General features: G+C 42.4%; 1 protein-coding gene across 9 annotated transcripts in view; it reads right to left on the bottom strand.

Moving 5' to 3' along the window:
• MICAL2 (microtubule associated monooxygenase, calponin and LIM domain containing 2) overlaps positions 1–12,150 on the bottom strand; it is a 119,393-nt gene that overhangs the window by 100,568 nt on the left and 6,675 nt on the right. The window contains exon 1 of one of the 9 annotated variants that reach the window (XM_048306545.1): positions 8,220–8,383. The exons of the other annotated variants lie outside the window; for them this stretch is intronic. The gene's annotated coding sequence lies outside the window, so the exon portion shown is untranslated. Of the gene's footprint in view, positions 1–8,219; positions 8,384–12,150 lie in introns of those variants that run through there. 9 annotated transcript variants of the gene reach the window in all.

Here is a 12,150-nt window from a genome sequence, read left to right as displayed (position 1 = left end):
GCAGCTCCGCTGTCAGGGCAATTCCACTAAATATCTCTAGTCAGATGGATGTATGGAGCTGGTTCACATCTGCACATGGAGTCTGTCAGCAGCCAGCAGTAAAGCTGACACATATGAGTCGTTACAGGAAAATAATAAAACTTTTTGACAGCAGCACCACGCAAATTGCTTGTCAGCAAGGTCTTGAGGTACTGTCTGCAAAAATTAAAAACCTCTTTTGGCTTATTTGTCCCACTGGAATGAGAGCAAGCCTAATTTAATTCAAACTTGAAGCACTTAAGTTCTTCCTTAGTCCCTTAAAGCGCTGTTTCTAATACTTGAGAACATGGTCCTCGGGGAGATCGGGAAAAGATTAAATTCCTTGCATTTCAATACTACTAATCCTGATTCCATTTTCAATACAGCCCTAATTCTGTCATGTTTACCAAGAATAAATTCTTTTATTAAGACTCCAGTTTGGCATGCAGGATACAATACATTTATTGTTTGCTTAAGGTTAGAAACAACAACAGAAACAAAAGGCTGGGTTCTGCAATGTCTGTGGAAATCATAGTACTCATCTACTTGGGCCCTTCCTCATCATCAGTTATAACCACAATATTTCTGCTGCCTCTTTCCCTGGCTGAACTGTCTAACAGATCAATACCACCACAAAAAATGAAGTTTGCAAGTGAAACTGGCCATGTTGCAGGACCTTCTGAGTTTTTCAGCTTAGTTTCTACTGTGATGCACTTTTTTTTGGTGGAGACTATTTTAAATGTAAACATTTCTATCTGGAGGAAACACAGCTTTTTGATGGTTTGGTTTCTTTGCATGTTTTCCTAAAAATGACATAAAAGGAAAAAAAAAATTATATGTGATTCTGGTGACAAGTAAAGCTCTCATTTGCTTTGCTCATAAAACTACTTTAAAAGCACGTTGGTCTGAAATACTTGTTTAGTGCTGGCGACAGACAGACAACACATTCCTTAAGATGCACAGTCCTACCAGAAACATCAGTGAAGGGAAGCTGCCTCTGAACAAAGCCTCTCCAACTGTCTCTGTAAACAGCCAGATTACTCTTCTGTATTTTTATAAAAAGCTGACTTCCACAGAACTCCTGCAAAATAACTTTTCGGGCCAAGTATGGAATTCAAAACAGCTCCTACTGCGACACTCTGTGCCTATGAACTTACAAGGTTACCGTGCATGCTATCAGCTTGTTTTGCAGTGGTTATATGAGACATTTCAAACACAGGCCTTCCAACCAGGGCTGCTGTGCCCATTTAACCTGCTGCAGCTGCAAGCATCCATGATAAAATACAGCTGGAAACATGTGCACGAGTACACTGAGGCTTGGCAGTGAATATTTTAGATATGTTCACAGGAAGCATAAAATAAAATGACCTATCTGTAGGATTTTATCTGCCACACAGACTGAGTCACATTCCACACATTTTAAAGCTGGAAGCTTTAAAAATAGTCCAGTTTGTTTCTGGATGTTCCTGATCGGAGCTTTACTGTGGGAATGCACTAAGACACTGACAAGTAAAATGAGATCAGCCCCGTAAGCCAGCAGCTTGCATGTGTCGCCATTCACAGAAATATACAGTGCTGGCATGGGGAAAGCATGGGGTGCTGCCCCAGGGTCCACATGTGCAATCCCAGGGATGGAGGCTCAGGCCTCTGCCCCAGCTACTGGTGGGCCCAAGGACACAGCACTTCCGAGGTTTCAGATAAATCCCAACAGAAAACTGGCAGCCACAGGGGTGACACCCCTCCCCTGCCTGCACAAGAAGTCCTGTCCTGTGAGCATCACTAAAACCCTTCGATGCTCATTTTGCAAAGCAAAGGCACAGGTTTTTCAAATGAATGACAATACGTAGCTTTTCAGGCGTTTTTGTGCAGTATATACTCAAACTACTCATCAGAAACACCATAATTTCTGAAGAATGAGCTGTAAAATAAAGAAATTTTCTTTTTTATTTTAAAGCAATGTTGTTGTACCCACACCAGTAGAAATTATAATTCTAAACCTTCAAATCAAATGGTTTTAAGGAGAAATGTCTGTAGCTCTATTATTCTGTGCATGGATTACAGTAAGTACTTAAAAATCTTTTTTTTACAGGGCTGCTAAAAGCTCTGCTGCAAAGTCCCAAGTTTTCATATAGTCTACATCTTCAAAGGTAACTGTAGATGATTATGCCACAGTCATTTGGGGTTAATGCTATGCATAAACAAGATATTAAAACCTGACTCTTGTTTAGACTGGTTACAAGGAAGAACATTTTTCAGCTCTGTTGTAGTAGATCAGAAACACAATATAAACAACAGTATAAAGTTTATGCTGATGTTTTCCTAGGTTAGGATCACAAGAACAAAGGAAGAAAGTATACCATAAGGGTAACATCAGCCTACAAGGAAGCATACCTCTTAAGAAAAAGCACCTGTTATTTAAGCTAGAAAGATGTTATGAAGTAGTCTCAGTGAAAACAATTAAAAGGACAATCTTTTAGCCCTTTGAAACTCCTGCCTTTCTTTTCCTATAGTGACACTTATAATTTCAAGCTCACAAGTTGGAACAGCGTAGATATTAAAGTTAATCACAGAATAGGCAGTGCTGGTTGTCTTTTGATCAGCACAAGATTTTCTACTTTCAATAGGAATGTAGCCACTAAGCCAGACTAATTTGGAGGGCAAGTAATACCCTATTTTCCATTCCCAAAATCACAGGAGCAGGGAGATGGCAGGGCCAGACACATTGATAAGGGATGGATACCACGAGGGGATGATGGAGAGGGAATTCTGGCACCATTCCTGCCCAGCTGCCAGTGGGAACTTCAACATCCCACTTCTTCTCACAGCCCTGTGTCCTCCTCTCTGTTCCTCACCCTCAGGTCACAGAGAAAACTTGGATGGCACAACGGTGACCATGAGGAACACCAAAAAAAGTGTACCCTCTAGCTGACAGAGCTCTGTCAGCAAAACCCCTGGTATATATATGCAGCTATACCAACAAAACCGAGCCACATTTGGCAGCAGCTCCTCTAGTACAGCTTTCCCTTTGTATGCATGGGGACATAATTACAGATGTAAATACACCATAAAAGAAAACAAACATATGAAGCAGTAAAAAGCAGACTCTCTTAGTCAGCAATCATGGGAATAATGTTGGTTTATGGCACTCTGAGAATAGGAATAATCCAGAAGGATGGGGCAGTGAGATAGGCCATGGACTGACACAGCAACGTGGGACTGCCAATGCCTCCGGGAGCGCCCTGGAGGAGCCATCACATTTCTGGCGGACCTCAGCAGGGAGCAAGCGACAAAGAGTGCCACCAGTGTTGATTCCTTGAAGCCACCCAATGCCCAGATACAGCCTGTCTGTCCCCTTACTGTGATCACTCCCAACCCAGAGAGCAAAGAAGAGCAGCAATGCTGCTTTTCTAACTGAGAGCTGCCCAAAAACGTCAGCTGGAGACACTGGAAAGTGCCCTCAGAGAACACTGGATGCCAAAGCAAGACTGTCTTTTGTTACTCCCCAGGATTTCTGTGAGAAAGGAAATTAATATTTGTTCAGGGTTTTTTGAAGCAAAAATATGAAATTATGGCTGTGCTGAAGCAAACACTCCAGGTTATGTTTTGGGGGAGAAAAAGAACAGCACCAGTGTTAGTTTTCACAGATATGTGCCAAGAGCTCTCAAGAGTATGTTTCAGATCATCTTTCCCAGCATGGATCTGTAGATCTCTGCTCTCCAGCATGTGTCCCTCTGGTTACTAGGGCTGTGGCAATTACCCAAGAGGAATAAACAGCCAGCACTGGGGCTGCAAGACCCTGAGGGCTCCAGTCCACAATAATTCATTTGGCAGAGCTGCCCTCATCTGCAGACATCAGACTTCCAGATCAGTAGTAAGGATTAATCCATTGAAAACACAGACAGGATTGCTTTGCCAATGATCAAAGAAACAAAACGTTCTGGGCAATATTTCATATGCATACACACACATTTTTAGGAATCAACACACTCCATTACTATTTTTTTTTTTTTTTAACACAAGGTAGCACACAGTTCTTCCTGTGTTTTATTGGGACATTAATGTTATCAGTCACACTGAAATCCATGGGAATCACAAAGTTAAAAAATCAAAGAAACCCAAAAGCAGTTCTGAGTCGTAAATGATAGGTTCCTTGGTTGCAGCAATGCCAATTCACCACCAAAAAACGGCCATTGAATGACAGTGGAGAACTGAGAAGCCGCACCCAGACAAGTCAGCCAGAGGGTGATGGGAAACCAGAAGATTAGCTTAAACACCAAACTCTGCTCCAAGGAGAATTTACATGAAAAGACAAAAACAGAAAGAAAGCTACTGTGTTAGTTTTGTATCTGTGTTATGTTTTTTGTCCTTGTAAACTGGACCCACAGTTACCAGAAGAGATTGGAAAAGACATAGTTTCTGAAAGTAGAAACAGTATTTTTGGAAGAAAATGTGCAGGCCAATTTCTACCCTCCCTCTGCCCAGACTTCCCAAAAAATGAAGAAAAACAAAGTATAAAAAAAAAAACAAAAAACAAATAAAGATGCCAAGAGAGTTACAAAAACATGATCCATTTCTGCTGCAGAAAAATCCACACAGTCAAATTATAGAATACATCCTGAAACATTAGTTTTGGGATATCCACCAGAAAAAGAAAAAAAAAATTTAAAAAAGACCCATGGGAGCAATACGTTAGGAAGCAGTCCCATCAAGGAACAAAAAAAAAATCCAAACGAGGGCAGAATATCATTAACCAACAACAGGAGGGATGACACATGAATCACTGTTTTCATAAGGCAAGCTGAGATATAGTCAGGATTAAATTATGATTCATCGTCTCCAGCACAGCGAAGTTTACCAGAATCTGTGAAATACCAAAAAAAACCACTTCTTGATAGTAATTGTCCATCACACAGCCTGGCTCCAGAAGCCTAAGGTTTAAATTCTCTGTGTAAGTCCTGTCAACAGAGGTGGTTGCACCTTCTCTATTGAAGGTTTTATGCAACAATGTCCATTTGCTTCCAGTCATCAACCAAACTGGATGACCTGCGCTGTAATATGTAGATGTTATCATCATGCTCTTCATTAGTCATCCATTCATTTGGAAAACTTATTTTATCAGGTACCTGTATTTCATAGCATGTAAGGGGGCAGACACTGTAGGAATGCAAGCACTTTTGAAGTGTCACGACAAAGGAAAATGTCAATTTTTTTGTAAAAAGCTAATTTTTATCACTGTCATCTAGTCCTAACATCCATTTTACTGTACATAAGAGTCAAAATTTCTTAGTGAAATCATGCATCTGTGGCAAGCATCAACACACATACCTGAAAGGCAACGTGAACAGTGCATTTAAAGAGTTGAGCCTGTGTAAGTGCAAAAACATCACAGGTATGTTACACAGACCCAGGAAGTTTTAAGGCAGTGATGCCGGTTCATTCCCATATATTGACATGAGGTTATGTGGAGCAGCCACAGCTGTTTGGGGATCCTGAAATGCTGCCATGTGTGACTACATGGTGCTTACTTGAGCGTGGTGTTTTCAGGACAGAGTAGATAAGGGGCATCACATTTCTTCCTACAGCAAGACAGAGCTAAAGCTGCTTTGGTGCCCCAACTCTCAAACAGCCTGTAAATTTCAGAAAGGGAAGGGATTAACTGGTTCTGGGTTCACAGAGTGCCCAGTGCCCAAGGTGCTGTTTAGAACTGGCTTTGTTAGAGAACCAACAATTTAGGAAGGCAAGTGGTTTGCAGGAACATCTTGGGTCAAGTTGGTGTTGCTTTAGCTGAGCCTGCACCACTGATCCCCTGGGCACCATGCTCCTCCCGCACTGTGCCTGCTCTGCCAAGAGCAGGGACTGGGGAATGGGAACTGTCAGAATACTGGAAGTTTTTATCCAACTGCTGATCAGGAGACCCAAAATCCATCCATCCAATGTGCCTACACAAAGCAGATCAACTGAAGATATGAAGATGTATTTCACTATTACAGTTCCTTAATGTATAGTTCCAACAGCTTTAGTATTCCCCAATTTAGAGACACCAAGAAGGAAAACAGAGAACTGACCTTCACAAAAAGGACGGAGAGAAAAATGTGTGAATCTAAACTATTAAAAAAGAAATACTGCTTAGTTCTCCACTTTACAAATACGATTTTTTTTTAAAAAAAAACCATTTTGTTACTGAGCCCAAGACCTAATGCTGGCTTGGAATTAATTCTGTTTCCATATTAGCAGAGGTTTCTCCCTCTTCTGCATACAGGTAAACAGTACTGCTTTTATTTCACTGAAATGTGTAACCAGATCTTTATCTGTGCTCCAGTTATCAAGGTTTAGCTTACTAGGAATAAGGAGCTGGCTAACGTCCTAATACTGTATTAGCACTGTGATTAAATACCAATACAACCAGTGCCCCAAAAGCCATATGCACAGAACAGGCTTTGTTGCAGCATCTTTCAAAAGTAAGACATCCTTGGAGCTCACTAAACAGGCTCTGAGCGGTCATAAACCCATGAAAACAGCACAGAAACTCACCTTTTCTACCAAGACAGGGATTTTTTTAATATATTTTATTCCCCACCTCCCCCCCCAGCTGCTTGGAACTGCTACTTGGATTACCAAAGAGATCAAGCAAGCGATACACTGCATAAAAAAAGTTTTGGACATCTGGCACACCAGGTCCAGAAGGATACAATTTGCATGTTATGAGCTCACCCCCATCAAGGGGGAAAAAAGAAAATTGAGTCAACATAAAAACTAAATCTCAGGTGAAGTTTAAAGGGTACTTATATCAGCTCTGGAAGCAAAAATTTCAAGAAACAGTGCTTTCTTTTGTGTGCAAGTCATACTACAGCCAGGTACTACTAAAAGAAAACTCTCAAACCAGTAGCCAGACAAAAAAAAAGAGAAGAAGAAAAAAAGGCACAGCAACATAAAAAAAAAGCTCATATGCCAGGCCAGGTATTTCCACAATGCATTTCTAAATCAGAAAACCTTATGAAAGAAGTCTGGAAGTGACTGCAACTACCACTGAGTGAGTCCCTTTCCTTAAGGTACAACCTGTGAGGTTTTACCCCTGCCAGCACAGGGCACTGTGAAGTACATTAAGTTCAAATCCTCCAGCAACTCCCATGTGCAGCACAGATTATCCCAGCACAGGCTGGGAACATCCCAGTCCCTTTGGTGCTGCTCCTGGTGCCTGGTGCAGCTGGGCAGGGCTCTCATGTTCGTACCAAAGCCAGACTGAGCAGACTTCTTCACTGATGCTATCAACTTCAGGGAACTCCTTTTAAACGGGGCCCATCAGACAGACCACAGTCTGTGACTGGGGAAAATGGGCTCCTCTCTAGCCAGATCAACCTGCTACCTCAAACTGCCGTATTTAAAACCACACACACAGATCCAGGGAAGATTACAGGGATTTGCCTTGTGAGCACATATCCCAGCGCTCCTGCTGCCACCAATGATGTGCAGCCTTCCATGAGAAACTTTTGCTGTATTTTGTTTGATGGTTTATCTGTCCTCCATGATCAGAATTCCTCCTCCCTCCACCACACACAGCAGGGGCTCTTCCACCTCTGCCCTTTGCTGACCACCAGTCCTGCCAGAGACCACAACCAGTACCCTGCCTGGGGGAGCAACACAAGAGAACACTGAGAAAAACATGAAAAGCCTTGGTAACGAAGGGTTTTCTTACCAGATGCCTTAATGTATAAGTCAGTGACATCCAGAGTAGTTTATTCCTAGTTTTCTGTGATTGACAGGACAAGCTAATAGTTCTAGAATCCTGTTTTCCTCACTGGACAAAAGATGCCATAGGTTTGCATAACAGAAGACTGAAAAATTGTGAAAAGGTACAAGTTAGAGATGTTGAGTTGGCCGCTACAAACCCTCCTTATGTTGCCAATGAATATATAAACAGAGTTTAAGAGAGGTTGCTAGGAAAAAAGTGCACTGGATTCCTAATATCCAGCATATCAGCTAATTATGAATCAACTTTTGCAGAGCCCATTTCCTCAAGGCATCTTGGCAGGCAGCGTATGGCAACACACGAACAGTTCACCTCAGTATCTTCAGGTCAGTGCAGCACCAGGCAGAGAGCACCCTTGCTTTCCAAAAACAGAAGCTGACAGCTCTGCACAAGCCCCTTCCAGCCCATCTTCTGGCTGCTGGGGCAGCTGCTCTTACGTGCCTGCTCCTTTTACCTTTCCTGGCAGGGCCGCTCCGGAGTCACCCCGTCTCGTCTGGCAGCTCTTTGGCAGAGGTCTGATCATCTCCAGCGGGTTAAGAGGTCAGGTGAGTAAATCTGCTTAAGGCAGAGCCCGGCAGGCAGGGGCAAGGATCACAACAAGGACGCTCAGCACGGCCACTGCTATAACGTGGCTTCACTGCTCCGGGTCTGCAAAGCGCTGGAGTGGGGAGAGAAAACACCCCGTGCTCACAGGCACTACAGGCACAGAGGGAAGAGTCCACCCAGCTCTGCCAGACTGTATGACTGCACAAGCACAGGCACTTCTGGTGTTAAATACAGTAAATACAACCTCCTTGTACTCCCAGACAGAAAGCCCAGATTTTAGCAACAGCTACCAGCACAATTACCAGGTGGCTTTCTCCCCTTTCTTGCCTACGCCCTATTTTTCTGATCCCTCTGAGGTTGCACACACCAATGCATCTCACAGCTCAAAGATGACAATTTTACTGCTGGAATTTTAATCAAAAGTGATAAAAACATAATCTAGAATACAGGCCTGGAGGAGAGAAGAAACAGGTAAAGGCAAAGAAACTGAATGAACAATCAAAATACAATTTTGGTGGAAGAAAGAAGAAGCTTTAGCCCAACTCTCGCTGCCACTCCAATACTTTCTGACAGAAGTTCACAACAGTCTTGTAAGTGACACTGACCAAAACATTCAAGTCACAGTATCTTGAGTGAAATTTTTAAACGTGCTATACAAGCAAAAAGTTCAGCTGTCTCCACCTCCCCTGAGCGTTGGCAAGGTTATCATTACACTGTCACTGCTGTAAAACAAACCCAGTCATCTACAATTGCACCACGGAGAGATGGCTCTGCAGAAAACAGGGGAGGGACTGCACCTGCCAGGGTGTGCCAAGCGAAACTCGCCATCAGCACAGCACATGACTAAGCACGTATTGGGTATGCCAGAACCCAGCCACTCATCTGAAAATAAAGGCAATTTCTCCTTATCTCCTGCCCTCCCACTAATCTGTGAATACGGGAAAGACAGAGCATTGCAAATGAAGTTTGAGAGCCTTTAAGAAGAAAAAAACCCCAACATGCAAAACACACAGGACAATGACTACAAATACTCTTTGTAAGATTAAATTTTATTAAGTAAGAAATATCAGAAATGTGGATCCCATTTCCAAAAATAGGAGAGGGAATGCAGATACACTTAACAGAGACTCTTCATGTGTATACTGATCTGTTAGGTAATTAAATAAATAATGTAAATGTTATCTTTTTTTGCTTCATTCTAATTGTGAGAAGTAATATTTATGTCGCCAATATTATTTTCTAGCGATGAGGTCCAAAATAATCTATTAGTTTTCATTTTAAATTCCCCAGACCTGGCAAAAAAGAGAAAAGCTCTCACTCATCTGCATATTTTTCCCAAAGAAATCAGAATCATCATTAAAATCATAATAGAAGGATTTCAGCCAAAAGGAAGAAAACACTGTTTGACTTCATCTCCTCCTCCAAAATTAAAAAACACATTTATTTCAGCCCTGTGACTGGCACAATATCCCAGCTAAATATTATTCAACAGACAAAACCCAAAAGAAATGTAGAAAATTTGGATTCCAAACACAAGCTGCTCCTTAGTATGAAAAAAAAGGTGTATTTTTTTTTTTCATTACAGAAACAGTCATTAAAAACAAATGTAGTGAAGGCTTCCATGAACTCATCAGAAGCACTGATCACAACCTTACAATGCCTCTTGGTACCTAGCAGGAAAGTCAGATAAAGTCATGAACTAACCTGGCTTTGTTGAAGTCCCAGTAACTCTCTCTTGCCCACACTTTCAGTAAATTTTACATGTGGGTTGGCCTACTGGCTGGATAACAACTGATTAGGCAGAGAGGCAAGGAAAACCTTGCCATCCTTTGCTACTTCAGTAGAGCCAATAAAGCTGAAAACTAGTGGTTCACATTCTTTGTTCACTAGAACTACTAAAGCAAAAAAACTTGTGATACATCTGCATTAATATTTACCTCTACATTAAATCTCATGTGCAAATGCAAATCTGCTGTACTATATATGTCATTCCTGGATTTATCTTGCAAATTAACGAACTAAGAGAGATACTTAGATAATTATACAGTTGTTTTCCAGAAGCCAGTGTTCACAGATCTACTGGCTTGCGATTTCAAACGAGCCAAATTGCCTCACAAACATGTATCCTATCGAGTTCTGGGTCAGAATCCACAAAGCTTCACCAGAAAGGGCAGGAGTTTCATATTGAAACTTTGCAGAACCACCTGACCATCCAAAGGGTGCATACAAATGCTCCCTTAGAAAAAGCTGAGTCAAGAAACTCTGTCAAACACAGCATTACATCATTCAAGTATTTTATTGAGCATCAGGTAGAACCTTGGACTTACCTTTGGAAGGGAAAAGCATTGTGAACAACACAAAAATATCTCACCTTGCTCTGAAACAGCCATGTAATTATTTTTGGTCCCTATTAATGCCTGATAAACAAAGTAATTGGGAGACATGTTTTGATTCCATAACTGAGTTTGAAGATGCTTCTACACACAAGTTACTAATACCATCAATCATTAAGCCAGGTTAGTAGCTGACAAAGTAGCTATAGACAGGTGCGGTGGTCTATATCTAAATGCATGTGTAAATAAGGCCTTAAGATGTCAAGCTTCTGCATTTGTGATGAAATAGCATCAGAAATACTGCTGGAGCCCTCTGTGTGCATGCATTCAGCAATGCTGGAGTCCTCTGTGTGGATGTGTTCAGCAAACAATCACAACTCCTTCCTCAGCCAAAAGAAAACGGAGAGAAAGAAAATAACACTGCCCCTTTGCATTTTTGCATAGGTAAGTGTGAGATAAAAACCTTGTGGCTCTCCTTTCCCACATAAACACACAGAGGTGAATGCTCCACTGTGACTTTTCATTCCCAGGTGGGAAGGAAACCCAGAAAGAAACCCTTTTCTCTTAGTGAGGCGCCAGCACCCAGCTCTGCCAAGCTCCCAGTGCCTGACACTGCTCCTCCTGCTCATGCCAGCACCTACTGCACCACATCTCCCAAAGCCACATCTCCCTCCCAGGGCTGTCAGCCCCAGGACACCCTAACTCTGCTCTGAAGCACAAACCTGCACTGGCCGCAGTCAGCATCCCACTGAGATGCCGGGAGAGAGCAGCAGGGGAGAGCCAATGCTGCCAAAGGAATAACCCTGCTCCCCTCTGTTCTATTCTATCTTTAACCTGAAAATTGATATGTGAAGTAGTCATCAGAATTACTCCACAGGGGATACTAAAGGCAGTTTTTTCCGCACGACATGCACAAAGCTGGCCTGGTGCACATTAACCTATTTTCCTGTCTGCTTATCTAAGCATCACAGCTACAAATAAGATGTGGCTGACCTGTGGCACTGCATGGTTGTGCCTTCCTGTTCAGTGCAGAGCAGCTCTCCACCCATCACCCCTGTGCTGCAGCTTCAGCTCGGACACCTGCTCCCAAATAAAGCCCAGGTGCCCAGGACAAGGCCCAGCACATCAGTAAATATTTGGCACAATTCCCTTTTTTGTCTCCAATTCCCCTTGCCACACAGGGTTATTTATACATCGAGGCACGAGGCGTGCCTCTGCGACAGGGCAGCATCACACAGTGCTGCATGTCAGCAGTGCAGCAACAGATTCAAACCAATCCCTGTCCCACGACACTTCTACGAGGAAGCAGGTCACAAACTGAGTAATATCCGCTCTGTGCACTGAAAAATGTATGCTATTCATTTCCAGGAAATAAAGTTAACCACCCTAACCCTTCTTCCCTCTCACACACATCCCCCCAACAACAACAGAAAGATGGTTTCTTTGGTCTGAACAGGTTCACTGGGATGTATTTAGCTCTTTAAACAAGTCTTACTCTTCCTAATG

The sequence above is a fragment of the Corvus hawaiiensis genome, chromosome 6 (genome assembly GCF_020740725.1).
Source record: "Corvus hawaiiensis isolate bCorHaw1 chromosome 6, bCorHaw1.pri.cur, whole genome shotgun sequence".
Lineage (NCBI taxonomy): Eukaryota > Metazoa > Chordata > Aves > Passeriformes > Corvidae > Corvus > Corvus hawaiiensis.
The sequence above is the reverse complement of the archived record's forward strand: the minus strand, read 5'-3'. Positions and strand labels throughout refer to the sequence as shown.